General features: G+C 35.6%; 1 long non-coding RNA gene across 5 annotated transcripts in view; it reads left to right on the plus strand.

Moving 5' to 3' along the window:
* Window positions 1-20,854, plus strand: part of LOC111560835 — a 334,796-nt gene that overhangs the window by 250,252 nt on the left and 63,690 nt on the right. For all 5 annotated transcript variants that reach the window (XR_006599337.1, XR_006599336.1, XR_006599338.1 and 2 more), the window contains one exon: window positions 14,456-14,544. This is a non-coding gene — a long non-coding RNA (uncharacterized LOC111560835). The remainder of the gene's footprint in view (window positions 1-14,455; window positions 14,545-20,854) is intronic.

Raw genomic sequence — 20,854 nt, forward strand, 5'->3', positions numbered from 1 at the left:
TATCAACAATGCAGTTGATAGACTGCATCTGAATACACTCATTTTGGGTCCACTGATGTGAAGAGTGTTGACTCAGCAAGATAAATGGAAGCACTAAGAAGACTAAAATGGGGAAAGAATTGTAGGATTTGCTTGCTTTTTCCTAAAACAGAGGTTATTCTCTCTCATTCCTGAAATCTACTTAAGTCCCTTTGCTCCTCAGTATCTAGTAGCACATACTGAATACATGTGACTATATATTCAAGGATACTGGTAACATTAATTGGGTATTTTTTTTTTAATTTTTTTTTCAACGTTTATTTATTTTTGGGACAGAGAGAGAGCATGAACGGGGGAGGGGCAGAGAGAGAGGGAGACACAGAATTGGAAACAGGCTCCAGGCTCTGAGCCATCAGCCCAGAGCCCGACGCGGGGCTCGAACTCACGGACCGCGAGATCGTGACCTGGCTGAAGTCGGACGCTTAACCGACTGCACCACCCAGGCGCCCCATTAATTGGGTATTATGAGTCTCTATATTTGACACACTGCCTATAAGACACCCAAAGTAGGCACAGTCCAGTTTGAATAAACCCCAGATGAAGTGCACACAAATCTTTATTTAAATTAGTGTCTAGGACCAGATTAATTCATCATGAAATTGTCTTTCCTTTAACACTAACAAAATTGTCTACATATGATTCTATACTAACACAAATTTCCCTGCAGCTTTTTGTCAATTCCTTTTCTGATTTCTACCTTGGTGTTCCTTCTCCTCCTGAATCCTAAACATCTTTCAAACTCCAGTGCTTGACTAATTTCTCGTCTCTACCCTCTTCTCTTTGCAATAAATTTGAATTCAGGAAAATGGATACATTCCCAATAAAATATAACTGCTAAATGTTGACCTAAGAAAAAAATAAATTTTACACCTATCAATTATAGTCTCACTATTTGAAAAGGCAGAGGATCAGCTGCAAATGTAACTTTAAAGGAGCGTACAGTTCTTTTGCAGGTGCCGTATCTTTATCCACAGTGCTTATATCCAATACTGAAAGCTTTTTTAAAAAAAAATTTATTTGGTAGAAAAATCTGACCTCTCAAGTCTTGTCCCACTTAGTGTGAATATTCACACATTCTTCTGCAGAAATACTAATATGATTACAGAGTACTATGACAGATCCAGTATGTAAAAGTAAAATGTTTAAGTATTAGCAAAACAAATCCAGGAATATAATTTTTTAAAGTTTTTATTTTAATTCCAGTTAGTTAACATGCAATGTTATATTAGTTTCAGGTGTACGATATAGTGATTCAACAATTCTGTACCCACCCAGTGTACATCACAAGTGCACTCCTTAATCCCCATCACATATTTTATCCATCTCCCCACCCCACTCCAGGAATATCATTTTAAATAATCATTTCTGCCAAGTAGATTTACTCTAGGAATGCAAACATGGCTTAACAATAAAGTTTATTAACATAAGTAATTTAAAAGAGGAAAAAAGATTATATTACTAGATGCTAACAAGATGTTTGACAAAATTGTTTGCTATAACTGATTTAAAAAAAAACTGAGGTAAGAATTTGAAGACCCATTTCTATGTAAGTTAAACAGCCTTTACCAGAAGCCAAGAATAAGCATCAAATGAAATGAAGAAATGATAGTAGCTTTTTATTTATCTTTAGTAACAAGGCAAGGATACTTACTGTCACTAGTAGTGTTTTTTTTAATTTTTAATGTTTTATTTATTTTTGAGAGAAAGAGCAAGAGAGACAGAGCTTCAGACACATTGTGAGCCAGGGAGGAGCAGAGGATAGAGGGAGACAGAATCCAAAGCAGGCTCCAGGCTCTGAGCTGTCAGCACTGAGCCCAATATGGGGCTCAAACCCATGACCAATGAGATCACGACCTGATTTGAAGTCAGATGCTTAACCAACTCAGCCACCTAGGTACCCCTATATTGTTTTCAAGGTGCAATCAAATGCAGTATGATATACATACTATAGAAGCATCCTAAAAGAAAAAACATTACCACTATTTGTAGATTAAATAGCCATATTTTAGAAAATTTAGAGGATCAACTGAAATGTTTTGAAATAATATTGATATTTAGTTGAATGCCTGTCATGGAATCACTTACACTTGTGCTAGTTTCCTAAACTTCCTTTGCTCCAGTTTTCTAATCTGAAAAATGGGGAAACAAAAATACCTAACTCACTGGGTTATTGTGAGGATTAAATGAGACAATATAGGTGTAGTGTGCTTAGAATGCCTGGCTCTATGAATATGGTCTCTTGTTCTTATTATTGCTATTATGATGGTTAACATACAATATATATCCCAATCAGACTATGTATCTTAGTTGAGTGTGTGTGTGTGTGTGTGTGTGTGTGTGTGTGTGTGTGTATTTCTCAAATCAGACTTCCTACTAGGCTACTGAAACAATGCTTGTCAAAGCACCAGCCATCTATTCTACATACTTAATATTCAAATATTCCATTTTCTATTACCATCTTATTTGACTTCTCAGTAGCATTAGACAAAGTTGACTGCTCCTTTTTCCTGTAAACACTCTCTTCACTTGGCTTTAATGGAACTAAACATGTTAATTTCCTGCCTATCTCAATACTTATTTGTGCATGCTAATGGCCTGTTGTCCTTTGTCCTGACTCCCAGTGTTGGAGTGCTTCAAGACTCAGGAATTAAGTCCTATTATATAGCTATGTACTCTTCCCCAGGTGGTTGCATGAGGAAACCAATTGAAAATAAATTATTGGCATAGCACTTATAACCATCTTATACATGTATATGTATTTATTTTCTATCTCTCACCACTTGAATATAACCTGTACAATTGCAAGAAACTTCTCTATCTTACCTACTATTTTATTGCCCAGAACTGTGCCTGATAAAAAGTATGGTTTCAGTACATATTTGAATAAGTGAATGACTGAATAAACATCAGTCATAGCTAGTTAGAAATAAAAATTAAAAAATAAGCAATTAATAATAACAACCAAAAATATATAAAGTACCAAAAAATAAATTTAACAACAATGGTACAAAATATCTAAGAAAATTACAAAACTTCATTAAGGTAGGGCACCTGACTTGTCAGTCAGTAAGCATGCACCTCTTGGTCTTGGGGGTTTTAAGTTTGAGCCCCACATTGGATGTAGAGATTACTTAAAGATAAAAATCTTTAAAAAAAACATAATTAAAAAACATAAAACTTGATGAATGGAGAGACATACTATGCCCTTGAATGGGAAGACTGTTAGATTGTAAAAGTTAATATATGTATTTTACATCTTATATATTCCTATCAGAATTACAACAGGATGTATTTGTTGGTTTGTTTTTTGGAACATAATTAAATTGTACAAAAGTTCAAATGAAAGAAAAAATGTATAAGATTTGTTAAGAAAATCTTAGAAAAAAATAGTAAGAGGGGGAACTAATATTTGATTAAGACAACATTCCAATTAATAGTGAAAAAATGGATTATCTAAAAAATGGGATTGTGATACCTGACTATTCATTAAAAGAAATTGTGCTCTTACTCCTGGTATTCACCTAAGAGAATGAAAACATATTTCCAAACAAAGCTCTGTATGCAAATATTTGTTACAATAGTTTTTTTTTCCATAATTGCCCCAAACTGGAAACTACGCTATGTCCTTCAGCTGGTGAATGAGAAACAAATCAGACACATCTGTACAACGGAAAACTACTGGGCAATTTAAAAGAACAAATTATTGATATACACAAAACAGTATGGACTAATCTCAAAAGAATTTCACTAAGTGAAAGAAGCCAGACTCAAAAGGTGACTCAAAAGGCAAGGTAATATCCTATTTGAATGACTTCTGTAGAAGGTAAAACTGTATCAGATCAGTTGTCATCCAGGGCTGGGATTATAAGGGAGGGAATTAACCACAAAGATCATGAGGGAACTTTCTGAGATGAGCTAAATATTGTGTTTATTTTGGTGGTAGTTATGACACAGTGTACATTTGTCAAACTCATCATACTGTAAATTTTATTGAATGCAAATTGTACCTCAATAAACTTAAGCTGAGAAAAGAAGGTGAAGGTAGATTTGTACCTCTAGCCATAAACAGGATTAACTTTAGATGTATCACAGGGGCCCCTGGGTGGCTCAGTCAGTTAAGCGTCTGATGTCAGCTCAGGTCATGATCTCACGGTTTGTAGGTTCAAGCCCTGCATTGGCCTCTGTGCTGACAGCTCTGAGTCTGCTTCGGATTCTGGGTCTCTCTCTCTTTCTCTGTCCCTCCTCCACTCACTCTCTGTCTCTCTCTCTCAGAAGTAAATAAACATTAAAAAAAAACTTTAGATGTATTACAAACATAAATGTAGGTAGGAAGCCCTAATGGGAGAGCCTGACTCAGATATAAAAATACTTGTTGCCAGGACCTTTCCTGCAAACCAACACTGAGGCAGAAGTTGGTGATCTCTTGCACCTTGCTCCAGAGCAACATTTTTGGGGACTGTGCAAGTCTGTAACAATCTACAGGCATAAAAAGTGCACCTACACTTTAAAGAGATCCTCAAAACTATTCCACTTAGTGATAGACTCTTGAGATCCTTAAATTTTGCCTTCTGGTTATGAAATATAATTAATACATGTCCATTGTGGAAATTTTGGAAAACATAGAAAAGCCAAAAATAGAATAGAAAAATCACTTATAGCTCCATCATTACTTTTTCTCAGTCTTTTTCAAAATGTAAAGAGTAAGGAATGAAACTCTTTCTCTCCCCTTGGTCCAAATCCATGCCCTATAGGTAGCTGCTATCATCTGCAGTCTGGTACACATTCTGCCAGAGACTTTTCTGCTCCTATATACCCTTGATTATGTAGTATAAACGTTTTGCTCTGTATCTTTTTTGGTACCTTTTTCTCTGCACTTATTAACATGCCAGTTCACATAAACATTCATGTTGTTTTAGCTTGAGCTCTCTGAGCAAGATGTTGCAAGCAGAAGGTTCATTGGGGTGAGCTCCTGGTAGATACCCTTCTGAGATCCAGTCCTAAGGAAGTGAGGGATGCAGCAGTGGGCAGAGGGACAAGCTGACCAAAATGAACTTGCCCTTGAGGCCTCATCAAACTCATGAGAAAATCCTTGCGCTCCAAGGAAACCTTCAGAGTTGTCCAAAATTGAGGCAGAGGGGATTTTGTATCCTCACATGAGTCAATGATTAGCCAAACCCTGGGAAGAGGTGCAAACTTGGGTGAGGTAGTTTCCAATGGAGGACACAACTTGGAACACTCATCAGTTGATAAGCACAGCAAATCATTTATACTGTATATTCAAGGGACTGGAACTAAAAAGAAAGGGCAAGGGAGAGTGTTTTACTTTATTCACACCTTTATTGTTTCCATGATTAAACATAGAGGTTTCTGTTGTCATTTAAATCACTGAAAAGGGGGCTCCTGTGTGGCTCCATTGGTTAAGCATCAGACTCTATTTTGTTTCAGGTCCCGATTTCACGGTTCAGGAGACAGAGCCCTGAGTAGGGTTCTGTGCTGATAGTGGGTTTTCTCTCTTGGGGTTCTCTCTCTCCCTCTCTCTCTGCCCCTCCCCTGCTCTCTCACACATTCTCTCTCTCTCTCAAAATAAATAAATAAAATTTAAAAATAATTGTAAAAAATAATTCACTGAAAAAGGATTTTGTGAAACATCATAGACAATGATCCCTGTTGACATATAGTCAGAAAAATAGGCACCATTCCCAACCCTTTAGTTCCTTTCACCTGCTTTAAAAAGACACTTTTTAAAGTTTTGTTTTAAGCACTCAAAAAGTGTAGTCATCAGGCTTCCCAAATCAGCACACTCTGCACTTTTAATTTTATGCTGGCCGAGAATGTGATCAATAAATTATTGCTGTTTGTGAAACATTTACTTTCATAATCCTAACATATTTTAACTCCTAGGGTTACCACAGTGTCAGTTTTTTTTTTCTTCACATTATTTGACAGCTGAAATTAAACAAATCCTATTCAACTACAAAGCTAAGAGAAGGTTTACTACGTGTGTCATTAGCACCATCCATATAAGGTAACAGAAGAATATGAGGTGTGGATTTTTAAAATATGATAAAATGAGAATACTGTTAGATGCACGGGAAGGTGTGACTTCAGGCCTGGCATTCTCTTATTAAAATAAATGTGTCTTTGTTTTATTTCACTAACGTAATCAGCATTATGTGTTTTGAGTTGACATATTTCAAATTATTTTATCAATTCAAAAATATATACCTTTGTTAAAATGTGTTTTAACTATCACGTCATTTTAATGTAATATATGACAAAGATTGCTCTGTATTAGGCTGCTAAATATTTTTATGTTCAAGAATTTCATGGTTAGAATGAAGAAACATAATTCACTTGATTATGTTTTTTAGCCCTTAATGCTTTTGCAACATGCTTTTAATGCTTGAATAGAAGACTTTTAGGAAAGTATAAAAGCACATAAAAATTGCCCCAAATATTTAAAATCTAAGCATGAAAGTACATATATATACAGAGACACATGTATATGTATATATACAGTTATATATACATACATTTTAAAGAGCACATGTTATTCATAATCACAATACTTAGATTATGTATTATCACACTGGGGCAGCTTGTAATCTTGAGATTGCCTTTTTCCTACTTTGCATTTATACAACTTCTTTCATTCAGAGGTATTCTAAGAATACTACATAAAGAACAAGGGCTTGCACAGCCCAACTGCAGCCAGAAAGAAAATGGAAAGTCTTCATTATTTTTTAAAAACATACAAACTAATGTCCATGTGTTGAATGCCAGTTGAGTTGTATAATTCATAAGGCATATTATTTTCATCTCTAATCCTATTTAAGCCATAGTGGTTATTGTAGTTTCATAACTAAATAAATACATGAAATAATTAAATACAACTATGTAAAGAAAGTCATTCTCAAAATCAAAACAATGAATGTGTTAAACTGGATAAAGATGAATTGGTTTTTACAAAAGGTAATTGCTGTGCATTTAAGTGTGGATGAGACAACTATAAAACATTAGAAACAGAATTTGTAAAAGTCTAGAATAGAAATTTATTTATATTTCTTTTACAAGTGTTTTTGTACCACTTAAAGGTACTGAAACTCAAAAATGTGAACAATACAGTATGGGTTAGAGGAACTTATGCATATATGTCTGTAACTTTCTATGTATGATTCTTCTTCTAAAATGTTTTCTTTTAATTGATTGCTTCCTGGCCCTAATTCGGTTTCATAAGATGGCTTCTACTGTAGTCAAATGCTCAGGCATTAGAATTAGTACAAGCTGCAACATTTAATGCATGTGGGGCTTGAGCAAGTTATTTAACCTCTCTGAGTCTTAATGTCTAAATCTGTTAAAGAATAATAGTCGGGGGTGCCTGGGTGGCTCACTTGGTTAAGCATCCAACTTTGGTCTCACGGTTTGTGAGTTCAAGCCCTGAGTCAGGCTCTGTGCCGACAGCTCAGAGCCTGGAGCCTGCTTAGGATTCTGTCTCTCCCTCTCTCTGCCCCCTCCCCAGCTTGCACTCTGTCTCTCTCTGTCTCTCAAGAATGAATAAATGTTAAAAGAAATTTAAAAAAGAATAATAGTTGGATCAACCTTATAAAGTTGGGCAAGAAACAACTGGATCCTTACTGAGAAAACAGTGAACAGAGTGCCAGGAATTGGTAAGCACTCAATAAATGCTAGCTGGTATGTAATGGTTTGTGGAGAAGGCTGTGAATCTGTATTCACTGCTGTCCAACAATTTACATTTTTCCTCACAACTTTCACATTTTTTTTAAATGAAGGGCTCCCTATAGAAAGCAAATTTAATATTATCTTAGTGTTATTAGTATTCCAACTATGAGATGTTGAACCTTTCTGCTTTTAAAATTAAGAACAGAAAAAAATTAAGAGCAGAAAAATATGAAAAATACAATCTGTGAATAAAACCTATTCTAAATATGTGCTGTGTTTCTGTATCAAAATTTATAGTTATGTGAAAAAATTATAAGATACGTATCACTGTGTATATGAATGGATGGCAAAACGAAGCTGTAGTTAGGGAAAAAATTGTAAAATCCACCTTTTTTATGACTTCTTCTGAATGTAAACAAAATCTTCAAGGGTTACTGAAGTCACAAAACTATGCCTGTATCCTCTATCCTTTATAACTTAAACATACTTTAAAATGCAGATGCTTTATTCTTTTTTCAAAAACAACATGAGATGATAAGTTCTAATATATATGGTATGTGATTTATTTTGGAGAACAAGTTTCAAAAAGTATAAGCCATTTTTTAGTTACCCAGGGTACCCTAATTACAAAATGATACCTACTTATAAAATATATGGTTTACTATAACCACCTCCTTTTTATTTATTTTTTTTTTTTAATTTTTTTTGAACGTTTTTTATTTATTTTTGGGACAGAGAGAGACAGAGCATGAATGGGGGAGGGGCAGAGAGAGAGGGAGACACAGAATCGGAAACAGGCTCCAGGCTCTGAGCCATCAGCCCAGAGCCTGACGCGGGGCTCGAACTCACGGACCGCGAGATCGTGACCTGGCTGAAGTCGGACGCTTAACCGACTGCGCCACCCAGGCGCCCCAAACCACCTCCTTTTTAAAAGTGTGGAATTTCTAATCCAATTTCAAATATCAATGATGGTGCCTTTTCTAGATTGACCAATAACAGTGTTTACACAATTCAGGTGACAACTCTTAATAGCTGTAGCCATGTTTTTAGATATGGCTTTTTCAAAAGAAAAATCGAGTCCTAGAAGTTAACAGAAAGAGTTTCTTGAATTCTAAACTTAGTCTTTCTAGGGGACCTGGGTGGCTCAGTGGGTTAAACATCTGACTTCAGCTCAGGTCATGATCTTGTGGTTCTGAGTTCAAGCCTTACATCCACCTCTGTGCTGAGAGCTCAGAACCTGGAGCCTGCTTCAGATTCTGTGTCTCCCTCTCTCTCTGCCCCTCTGCATCTCATACTCTGTCTCTCAAAAATGATTAAATGTTAAAAAAATTTTTTTAATAAATAAACTTAGTCTTTCTTTTGTATATTACTTTAAATGATTTTTAATTTTTATAGTAAAAAGGAATCTGCAATGCCAAAACTGTTATTAAATTTGTGGTTTAGAATCAAGAAGATGAATGTCATCTCTCTTGTATTTGGTAATGTAATTTATTCTTGCTAGTCTTTACTCAGTATATGCTAAGGCAATTTTCCTATTGACATCATCCTGCACTATGTGATAAGAAACTAGTATGTTCCTTATGTCAAATAGATAATCCTAAATTTAGGCCACCTATGGATTCTTAGGAGCATAGGTCCTATAACAAGTTAGCCAGTAAAATTTCCTGATACCACTGATTCTAACATTTTAATTTAATACTATAATGTCGCAAAAGAATAAAAATCTTCTTTTATAGTAGCTTTGTTGAAAAATAAAAAGCCAACTTCACTGTAGCTGATCTGAATTTTTCACATTGCACAATGTTGATTAAATACTACAAACTGCAGTAAATAATACTTTCCATTTCTCGAATTATATTAAAAAATTTTATTTTTGGAAGTATATCGAACAATTGCAAAAATATAGCATTTTTATCCTCTTTATTCTCTCTTCTCCAAGCACAACAGAGACACAGAAGAAAGATAGTTTGGTAATGAAAAATTATTTTCTCTAAGTAAACATCAAGATTATTCAACTCAATAGATTCATTTTCTTGGCCAAAATTAATAATAACTATGATAATAACCTTGAAAAATAGCATACAAATTTTTTTTTCTATGAGCTCTATTAAACTGGGAAAGTACAAAGATATCCTCATCCATCATTTCTGATTTCAAAGGCTGGTTTAAAGAAAGGAAAAATTGAGAAAGGAACTTTGTTTATTATTACTTTAGAAATAGTATAGATCAATCTTTAAAACAAAAACTATTCTATACGACTTTGAGACATAAATTTCTTAAAAGTTTGGTCAAGAAATTCTTTTTCGGAAATACCTACTTCCAAATACCTACTTGGTGAATACATATATTCCTTCGTAAACCATTGTAAACTTCAATGAATTTTCCTCCCATGATGTCACCGAAAAGCTTAGTATACTTGTCAAATTGGGTTTGGAAGGTGGACTTCAGATCCCATCACCACTACCATTATATTATCATATCATATTAGTTGAACAGTGCTTTCTAGTTTTAAAATTTCTGTACCTAGAATGAATGTATCCTCTGTTTGTCAAGATAGTCCTGCATATTATCTCAGTATATTTATCAGTATGTCCCTCCTTCAGTCTCAAAGTGTCCTGGTTTACATGATTAAAAAAATATAACCATCCTAATTTTAACCCGCGTTAGGTTATATGGCCATTCTATGAGCACTCTTTTGTAACAGATAAGAAAACGGAAGAAAAGGTGACTCCCTCTCAAGTTACTGAACTTAAACTAGGTCTTTTGGCTCCTTTTTCAGGACTTTACCTAGTCCTCGATGCTTCAGGGTGAAATCAGGCAGGTATGCTTCTCCGCTGACACCTTATAGCATATTCAAAATACATTTATTTTTTTATGGAGTATGGATTAGATAATGCCTCACGATTCTAATTTATTCTGATTAGTTGGTGTTTGTGGTGTGTGTGTGTGTGTGATTGGTCACATTCTTAAGGGCCAAAGGGAATCTGCTAACAGCCCACACTACCCACACTTCTGATGGGGACCACACCTGAAATAATTCTATATGACCTCCTAATTCCACGGTATTTCAGAACAGACCCTAGAACTGCTAGGAAGCTGCTCCAACCACTGAGCTCCTAAGGGCCTGATTTCTGGATGTAGCCAATAGGAACTATATTAATCTTGTCTGTACTTCCAGTTGATGACATATACTGTCACACTGGAAAGTTTCAAGTACAGAGCAAGGTCACAGAGTAGTTTCTCTGTGTGCACAATTTATCCACTGAAAGCTTTGTAAGCACAGGATCTTGGCCCCCTCTGAAGAGGAAAAAGCAGATTTCTGTCTTAGAAATTTGAGTGTTTACTAACATGGTTTAAACAATTTCAGGATAAAGGCAAATGTTAAGCAATAATTCAATTATTTTGAATTTGCCTAAGAGGACATATTTTTAGAAATGTGCTAAATTTTAGCATTGATGTGATTTCATAATTAAGAATAATTTCGAAAGTAATGCCGCAGCTTAAAAGAAGAAAGAGAACAAAAATAATTTATAATGAAACAAGTAGATGCATTTAAAAAGAAGAAAGCATTTAATTACATCTTAGTATATTTGCAGTGATTCATGATGGCTATTTACATCAAATGATTTTTTAAATATTAAATATTAAATCCATTTAAATGCAATAAGTTGTATGGAGAATTTTCATCTTTATTTCAGAGTCATGCTACTTTAAAATTCGTCATTAGAGTTAATAAGAAATTATATTGGAACTACTCTGTCCATTTAAATGAAGCATAAATCAATTATTGAAGCAAGGAATTTTTTCATCATTGTAATGATTATCAGAATAAATTTAGTTCTTCAATGCTGCCTAATGATATCTCCAATAACAAAAAAATTGCATAGACTTAATTTTACTAGGCACTATTTAAATGTGCTTATAATGTCTTTTTTTCCAGACAAAAATATTTTTGAAAATTCTCATGCAGCATCAGAATGCTCTAAATGCCAGATTCAGTTATCCTCAATACCCTGGAAACCAAAATTAGATTCAGAATCAATATACTGTACTATCCATTTAACATCTAGTACACCAAACACTAACAACATTTATGAAAGAGTAACAGACTCAAAAAGCTTAAGCTAGTAAAAGCAATCAATATAGCAAAGCAGTATCATAGAAAGGGGAATTTTGTGTGTCCATGACTTCCTCAGATGGGGCCCACAGAAGCTAGTTTGCTTTTAGAAGAACATCCCTTGAAATTTCTTTTGGAATTTACACGACAGTCTCTTTAGTCAGGCAGGAGACAGCAACACTTGCCTGTGGCACCCTGCACTTTGAACTTCTCACTTTTTGTGGAGAAGAAAATAGGGAAAAATCTAAAACCATTGTTTGGTAGCCTTGATGACTGCATCCTGGTATGAGTTAATAGAATATAATTTGTTGTTGTTATTATTGTTATAAAGTGCATACTGTGTGCCAGGAATTTGGGGAGTACTTCAAACACATCATTTCTTTCAGTCCTCATAATACTCGTCCTCATTTTCCTAATAAGGAAGTAGATAACAAGTTACGCTGCTGGGAGGTGGCCAAGTTGGACCTCTACCAAGTCTAGCTAATGACATAGGTGGTCCCCCTAATTGTATACAGGTGTGCTTTAGTGTGATCTGCAGCATACCCAGGGACTAAAGACTCTGAATCAACCAGAAAATAAATGAAATGATGATATTTGTCATTACTCCCACCACAGACACGCACACACACATACACACTAGATTAATTCGTAGAAATGTGACCCTAAAAAGTTTTGAATATTGATCCATACATATAAATTTTAAAATACAGGCCAAAAAATGATGGTTTGTCAAATATCTTCACATGGTCTGTGATCTCTAGTCCAGGAAATGCCAGATAATACAAATGTTCTTGGTAGAGCTGGCCATCAGAAGGTCACATGGTCACTTCAGTGGCTAATCCATTGTACTTCATGTATATCTGTATTCCCTCCCCCTGAGATTGAAGTAATCCCAGGATGAGCACTGCGTGTTGTATGAAAACAAATTTAACAATAAATTATATTTAAAAAAATGAAGTAATCCTAAACAATGCTGTCTTGATAGCTTGAGGTAGTTAATCACTTCTGAAGCAAGTTACTGAGAGTAGCTCATATGCTAATGTTTGAAAATGATAGAGAGAGATGGATGGGTGAGTGGATGGATGGATGGATGGATGGATGGATGGATGGATGGATGAATGGATGTTCAGATTAGAAAGAAAGAAAGAAGATGATAGAAGTTTGCAAATAGCAGATGTAAAACCAATAAATTACTGAAGTAGTGATTAGTAAAAGTTAATCATTTACACACCAAAATGATGGTTTGCAAAACGGAGCACTCAAACCAAAATATGCAATGATATTCAGGAGTATATTGTTATGGTAGGGAAAAGGTAGGATAAAATAGGCAGAGAGGGAAAGGTTAGGACCTGAGGTCTCTGGGTGGCGAAAAACACATATTTTGGAACAATGCTGGGAGTGTTGACTAAAGCAAACCCCCTTGGGGGTAAGGTTCCTCTTAAGAATGTAACAGATACCACCTACTCCCTCTCAGGAGCCCCTCAGGAATTTGACAATTAAAATACCTAACTAAAAAAAGTAAAAACCATAAAATTTATGTCATACGAGGGACAGTATGACCAGTCTGACTTCTCACACAGTGGAGTCAAGCCAATCAGGTATGATGACCTAGCACCTAGAGTTATCCAGCCAGTAAGTGTAGAACCTAAGAAGGATCAAGGGGGAAGGAAAGGCGTGCTGGCCAGAACCTTATAAAACAAGGACACTTGCCTATAGTCTTGGGTATTCACTTTCGAATGGCCCCTCTTTGTAAAGAGAGCTTTCATACTATTCTTACTTTCTAACCTTATACTCTAATAAACTTTGCCTGCTGCTCATTTTAATTTGTGTCCACCTCTTCATTCTTCCAAGTAACGAGAAAAAGAACCCTGGATATTAGGGTAAAAAAAATCCTACAACATTGTCACAAAGCCACTTGTATGGCAAGGAAGCAATGACTGTTTATTCTTTACAGTGATTGGTTATTATAGCAGAGTTTTCTTAAATGATAGGGAATTTATCAGTGGTTATCTCATATCAACCTTGGAAAAAAGTTTAAGTTTTGTGTATGATTTTCAGAGGCATAAGCAAGAAATGACACAGGTCAAGCTGGCCTTGAAAAATAAGCTAGATTAAGCTTTGTATGATTAAACCGGTTTTGTCTATTCAGGGAATATTCAAGCCTGCTCTCCATTTGTTCTGAATTTAACGATAGATGATAATTGATTGATTGATTGATTGATGATAGATAGATAATAGAGTTTAATTTCCCACTTAAAAATACAACCTTAGGGCACCTGGGTGGCTCAGTCAGTTAAGCATCCGACTTTGGCTCCGGTCATGATCTCATAGTTCAAGAGTTTGAGCCCCACCATCAGGCTCCATGCTGACAGTGCAGAGACTGCTTGGGATTCTCTCTCTCTCCCACCCCCATGCACACACTCTCTCTCTTGCTCTCTCTGTCTCTCAAAAATAAATACACTTAAAAAAGAAATGTTTAAAAAATATAACTTTCATGCAGATAATTCTTTCTTGAACATGAGAAAACAGTGGTAGAGTTTCACCTAACCTTTGGGGAATTTGCTTATTGGGAGTGCGTCACTATTATTAATGTTGTCTTATGTGTGTTTTCTGCATCAGGAGAAAGGTTTACCACAGCTGCTCGAGGAAGATGGACCCAGAATAAGAAATTTTCTACTTGGATTTGGGGAAACAGTAAATTCATTCAGGTATGGTCAAGAACAAACCAATCAAAATAAGAGATGAAGGTAGGAATATTATATGTATATTTATTCAATATATGATTCATTATATTATATTGTCTAGAAATGTCATGATTTAGATTTAAATTTACTCCTTTATTGACCTCCACCTGCAAAGACTAAGGAAATCCAATTTAAGAATACATGATAATCTATATGAATATATTTATAGTGACAGAAATAAATCTGGATAACCTCAAAGATATTATATAATATAGGATTCAGTTAATATTTTTTCCTTATTTTGCTAACAACTGGTACCTGATCACACATTCACTAACAAAATTCTATAGAGATGTGCTTATATATAGTAACACCTAGTGATTATTTTCTAGATGCATCACACTTTACTCAGCTGTCAATGTGTTGCATGAAAAAAATGAAATTTAAAAAGAAACTAAGAGAACACAAAAATACCGATGTAAACATTTGTTGCCATACTCATTTTTCCATTTTGAATCTGGCAAAGCAAGTCAATCCTAGTACCCTGAGACAGGAAATCAGACATCTGGACACTGCGACAAGCGTCAGGTCTGAATCCAACCAAGCCTGGCTCAGCCACTCATTAGCTGGGTGGCCTTTAGCAATTCTCTTGATTTTTCTGGGTCTCTATCATCTGTGCAACAAAGGGGTTTAACGAATATACTTGTAGTTCTAAAATTATCAATAAGGACTTTACATTTTAAATTGAATATTGAAAAACTATTTAGGAAGTATTTGAATGATTATTTCTAAAACTTTGTTTGATAGTTTCCTTCTCTTCCATTTTTTTCACCTGAGACCAAATTCTTTACTCTTGATAAAGACTACAGAAAGTACTATATTAAATAATATGGTTGTATTTTACAACACAGTAATTTGGCAAAAAAAGCCATCATCACCATGAGCATTGCACAGAGAAAAAAACTGAGGCTTAGTGCTCCTGGCATTCCTGGAATTAAGAAGTTTTGTAGATATAGTCTGAGAATTAAGATTTTACTGCCTTCTCCACTTGAGCCCTGTAAAAACATGCTTTCTTTCCATTGGTGATTCATGTCTGTCTTCCTTACTAGATCATGAACACTGGAAGGCTCATTTTTGTTTCACCCAGCATTTATATCAATGCCTGAGGCATCATAATTATTGTGAATAAAGTTTGTGATACTTGGATATTGTTTGTGATATTCAAAAAAATCAGTAGTCCCCTGTGGTCTGCAGACCTCTCATGTCTTAAGTTCAGTGCTACTCAGCAGTTGTTCACTTATGACTTTGGATGGGCAGTAGGGTGACCAGTAGGGAAAATGGTGGATGAGGAGGCTCAAAATTGTAAAGTGTTGTGCTTTTATAATCTTTCATAGTGATGAATCTCTTTCCCTAATTCACTGAGTTAGCAAATGTGTTAGATGCCATTAAGCCAAACTTCTACCAATACAAGAGTCCCTTCTCTTGTTTTCCTGACAGTTTCTTTTCAGCAAAGAGAATATTATATCTCCAGTGGCAACAGATTGTTAAAGTTCCTTCGGGTTTTTTTTTTTTTAAGCAGTTTCTCCTTACAGTAAGCTTACTTGCTGTCCTAGTTCTACTGTCTACACTTTGTTTTTTCTGTGTGCCATCGGCTGCATGAAGTGGATAATGAACATTGATTGGCTCCTATCCCATGCTTTGAGAACCCTGATAGTTTTGGGTGGAGTATTAGGAATGGTGGGAGACAGGAGAGTAATTAGAAATTCATAAACATGTATATCAGCAACCTTAAAAGGCATATTTTAAAAATTCATTATGATATAGTAGAATAACTATGGCTACTGATTTTAGAAATCCTTCAATAAGAATTGCCTTCCCCTCCCAAATATAAGGAAAGTCAGCTGGATGTGGATTCAGAATTTTGATTCTGTTGCTTACTGACTGGATAATTGTTTGGCAACTTAACCAATCTGAACTTAACAAACTAATATATATTGAAAATGTACAGTGTATTCTCTGGCACAGTATAGATTTCCTTCCTTACCAATTGAAGGACTGTCAACTTTTAACATCTTCCCAGAAACCTTTCCAAACTTATAACATCAGTAGTTCACCTTTAGGAAACTAAAACCAACTAAAGCCATCTAAAACAAATATCTAAATCTTTCATACAGATGTTCAAAGTGCTGTTTGTATCAACCACGCACAGGTGGCTAAGAGTATTTGTTATCTACAGATCACATCATAACACAAATGGAAACGTAACAATTGTTTTCTTCAATCAGGCCTTGTATTTTGCTTCTAACACATCTAGAAGTGTTTCTCTTCTGTGAATATTGCCCACTGTTTATCTAAACTTTGCTTCAGATTTTGTATCTTTCCATACTTTGATAACCCTGGTAAAAACCACATTTGTGAAGTATGCTACTTACCAGTTAGTCATACTTGTATGTATTTGGTCTCTAAATTTAGTCTCTAAATTTAGTCTCTTAAATTCTCAAATGCTTTCCTAGTTTTTGTCCATATTATCAAAGCTAGTTATACTTATAGATCATCTCTACTATTAACATTAACCAAAAGATTTGTCTGGTAAGATTCACTCTGATAAAAATAATAAATTGTAATACGTAATAACATGAAAATACGCTTTGAAAAAGCTTAAAGTATGACAGGCTGGGAAGCTTTCACACTTGTGGCTCAATTACCTGGCATCGTGGGGACAGGACATTATGGCAAACTTAACATTTCAGTTATCAGAAGATGAAACAATGTACATGGACACATCACCTTACAACTTGGGGACACTGCTGATAAGAATAGGATTTGTGTACCAGGAAATTTCACCATAAACCATCAGATTCTAGTTGATTTCTTGGTTATGATAATCAAGAAACATAGTACTTTACCAACAGTGAAACCCATACTTCAGCGTCTATATATTTTGAGAGAGATCTCACAAGAACGTAGTAAACATAGAGCTAGACATATAATAGTCACAGATATGTGCTGCTTCCCTTTTCTACTCTTCCTCCTACTCATGGCCGTGATTGTAATTATTATTCAACCTCGCCTATGCCTGTAATCCCCATTCTCTTGGCTAGGAACCCAGTCCACATAGCAACTACACCCATGCCTGATAATAATTGTGTCCAGCAAAGAGCATGTGTATTGCTTGTTCCCGTGGAGTATTTGTCCTTGGCTGTAAACAGAGGAAGCCTCAAAGACTAAGCTGTCAAAAGACCATCCAGGTGTGTAGTGAAAAAAAAGAATAAGAATTCCCTTTAGTGATATCCACAGACAAGTAGAAGGGAATATAAAGGATACACACAAAAGAAATACACTGTACTTGGAAGCATGTGATTTTTTGCATGTCTGCCATTCCTATTACCATCTTGTATGGTAGTTTTAAATAACTATAATTTTTATAAAAGCATTCTTGGAGACATCCTCATGGGAAATACTTTTTGTTTTTCATAGTCAAATAGGAGTCATTTTTTTTTCTTCTAAGGAACTCAACCATTCATTGTCTTGGTAATACCCAGATATATGATAAATGTCTTTGGGCCCATTGCACAGGTGGACAAAGTAAAGTGTGAAAACTATGTTAGGCTCAGGGATGAGGCTAGTTATTGAAATTCACTTTCATAATTCCCTAGTTTATGAAATAAGTCTTTGGGCCAAGACTTCTTTGATGTGGCATATATCGTATCGCACTGTTTTGACAGGAAAGGAAACATATCTAAATTAAATCACTGCCCCAGTCAAATCCAGTAGAAATGCTTTGTCAGCAGTGACAAAGTTTTGTATTTGATTTTTTACAGCATCACAGAATTTTGAGCTAAAAGGGACCACTGAGATAATGTATCCATCTTTTCATTTTCTAAATGAGGAAAACCGTTCCTAAAGATGTGATACAAATTACCCAAAGCGATACAGTGAATCCATGTCAGGGCTGGGACAAGTGCCAAGTGTCCTTACTCCAAGGTCACTGTTTGTCCCCCCTACCTTTTTGTCCTATATATTCCTAAGGAATTCTTAGAATTAAAAGTAAATTGAGTTCCTGAAAGATCCCAATAGATCCTTTTATCCAGTAATCAATCTCCTTGTTATCTCCTCAATGGAACAGTCTTTTTCATGTTTCTATATTTGCTTTTGCCTGGAAATGTCCTCCCTTCCTTCTGCTTCTGGAAAAGCCCCTTCATTCTCCTAAGACTCACCTAAAATACTACTTTTGGTGTGACCCCTTCCCCAGGTCCACCAGTCATCTTGTTTTCTCACTGTGGTCTCTTGTAACATCTTGCAGTGTATTAAGTGACTGGTTTGTGAGCCTGTTTCCCCCATTAGACCATGAGCTTAGATAATAAGGACCACGTCCAAGTGAGTTAAAACTTTTTAGGTTGTCAATAAAGGAATCTATTTGAAATAACATCAGCAAAGAGACTTTTGTTTTGTTTTGTTTTGTTTTGTTTTGTTTTGTTTTGTTTTGTTTTAAGTGCCTGGGCATAGCTCCCACTATATAAGGAATGGATGCAGCCCATTTTCAGGAATGGGTTGAGTGCAGGACTGGAACATCATAACAAACCAAGAGGTCCTTTTTTTTTTTTTACCTCTTGTTTCTGCTTCTCTGTGCATCTGCTTCATTCTTTGCTGATACCATAGACTAACTCTATTTCCCAGTTCACAGAATTAGAAATGGACATTACTGATAACTCTCCAGTTAACATCACCTCCACTCAAGAATAAGCCACATCGATTTAGAATTTCCTTGTCTCAAATACAGTTCCCAGGAAAGACAGATGCCCACTCCTCTACCAATCAACTGTGACCAGGGGACAGACCTGTTATATCAACATGGTGCTCTGACTATAAGGGCATGGCAGAGAAAGAAGTCTACAGAAAGGGGAACTGAGCAAACTGAGCAGACAGAACTGGAATTCTAGTACAATATCTTGTTCATTGTTTGGTCTTCCTTTAAGCAACACACATCTTAGCCAACACACAGATGAACTTAGTTCTTGGAACTGTGAGAGACAAAATATTTTGAATGAATCAATTTAAAGTATTTTATAGAAACCTATAATTCTATACATAAGTAAATTGAGAGCCAGAGAGAATAAGTGACTCCTTCAATGACACATGAATGGTTAGTGATCAAAAGAGAATCTAGATTTCTGGAATATTAGCCTTAGGCTCTTATTTAAAATTTATTAATTATTTATGTTGTACCAGTTAATTTGCCAAGTGCCTTACTAACATTATCTCAATTAATCTTCACAAAAACAGTATGGTGATTATTTTTTTTAAACTTTATTTATTTTTTGAGAGAGAGCCTGAGCTTGAGTGGGGGAGGGGCAGAGAGAGAGGGGACAGAGGATCTGAAGGGAGCTCTGTGCTGTCAGCAGCAAGCCCAACATGGGGCTCGAACCCAAAAACCATAAGATCATGAGCTGAGCCCAAGTCAGACACTCACCCAATTGAGCCACCCAGGCACCCCTGCTAAGTACTATTATTATGCAAGAAGGAATCTATGACTTAGAGAAATCAAGTAACTTCAGTGGATCAAAGCCAGGAGTGAAAGCCAGGTCTGCCTTACTAGAAATCTCCAAACCAGCATTGCCCATTAAATAAAATGTGAACTACATATATTACTTTCAATTTTCTAGTAGCCACACTTTAAAAGTGCAAAAAAGAAACAGGTGAATATTTAATTCTCCTGATACCTGTTATTTACTTCAGTATATCTAAAATATTATTTCAACACTCATTCATTATTAAAAATTATATCACATCCATTCTTTGAACTAAGTCATTGCTTATAGCACATCTCATTTTATTTATATATTTTTGAATGTTTATTTAATTTTGAGAGACAGAGCACGATGGGGGATGGGCAGAGAGAGAGGGAAACACAGAATCTGAAGCAGGCTCCAGACTCTGAGCTGTCAGCACAGAGCCCGTCCCAGGGCTCCATCTCACAAACCATGAGTTCATGACCTCAGCTGAAGTCATACGCTTAACCAACTGAGCCACCCGGCTGTCCCAGCACATTTCATTTTAAACTTGCTACATTTCAACTGCTCAGTAGTAGCACAGCTGGCTAGTAGTTACCATATCGGACAGTGGAGTTTTAAATGATTATGCTTAGGTACCCATCAGAACTAACTAAACTTACATGAATTATGATGTGGCATAAGGACAAAGTGTCAATCAATCAGCCTTTATTACATCTAGTCCTCCCCTGATATCATATCAATACTACAATTCCTGGTCCAAGGCAGATTACACTGACTTGGAATCTCTTGCCTCTGCCTCCAGATGAGCTACCCGATGAGCT

The sequence above is a fragment of the Felis catus genome, chromosome B3 (assembly GCF_018350175.1).
Source record: "Felis catus isolate Fca126 chromosome B3, F.catus_Fca126_mat1.0, whole genome shotgun sequence".
Lineage (NCBI taxonomy): Eukaryota > Metazoa > Chordata > Mammalia > Carnivora > Felidae > Felis > Felis catus.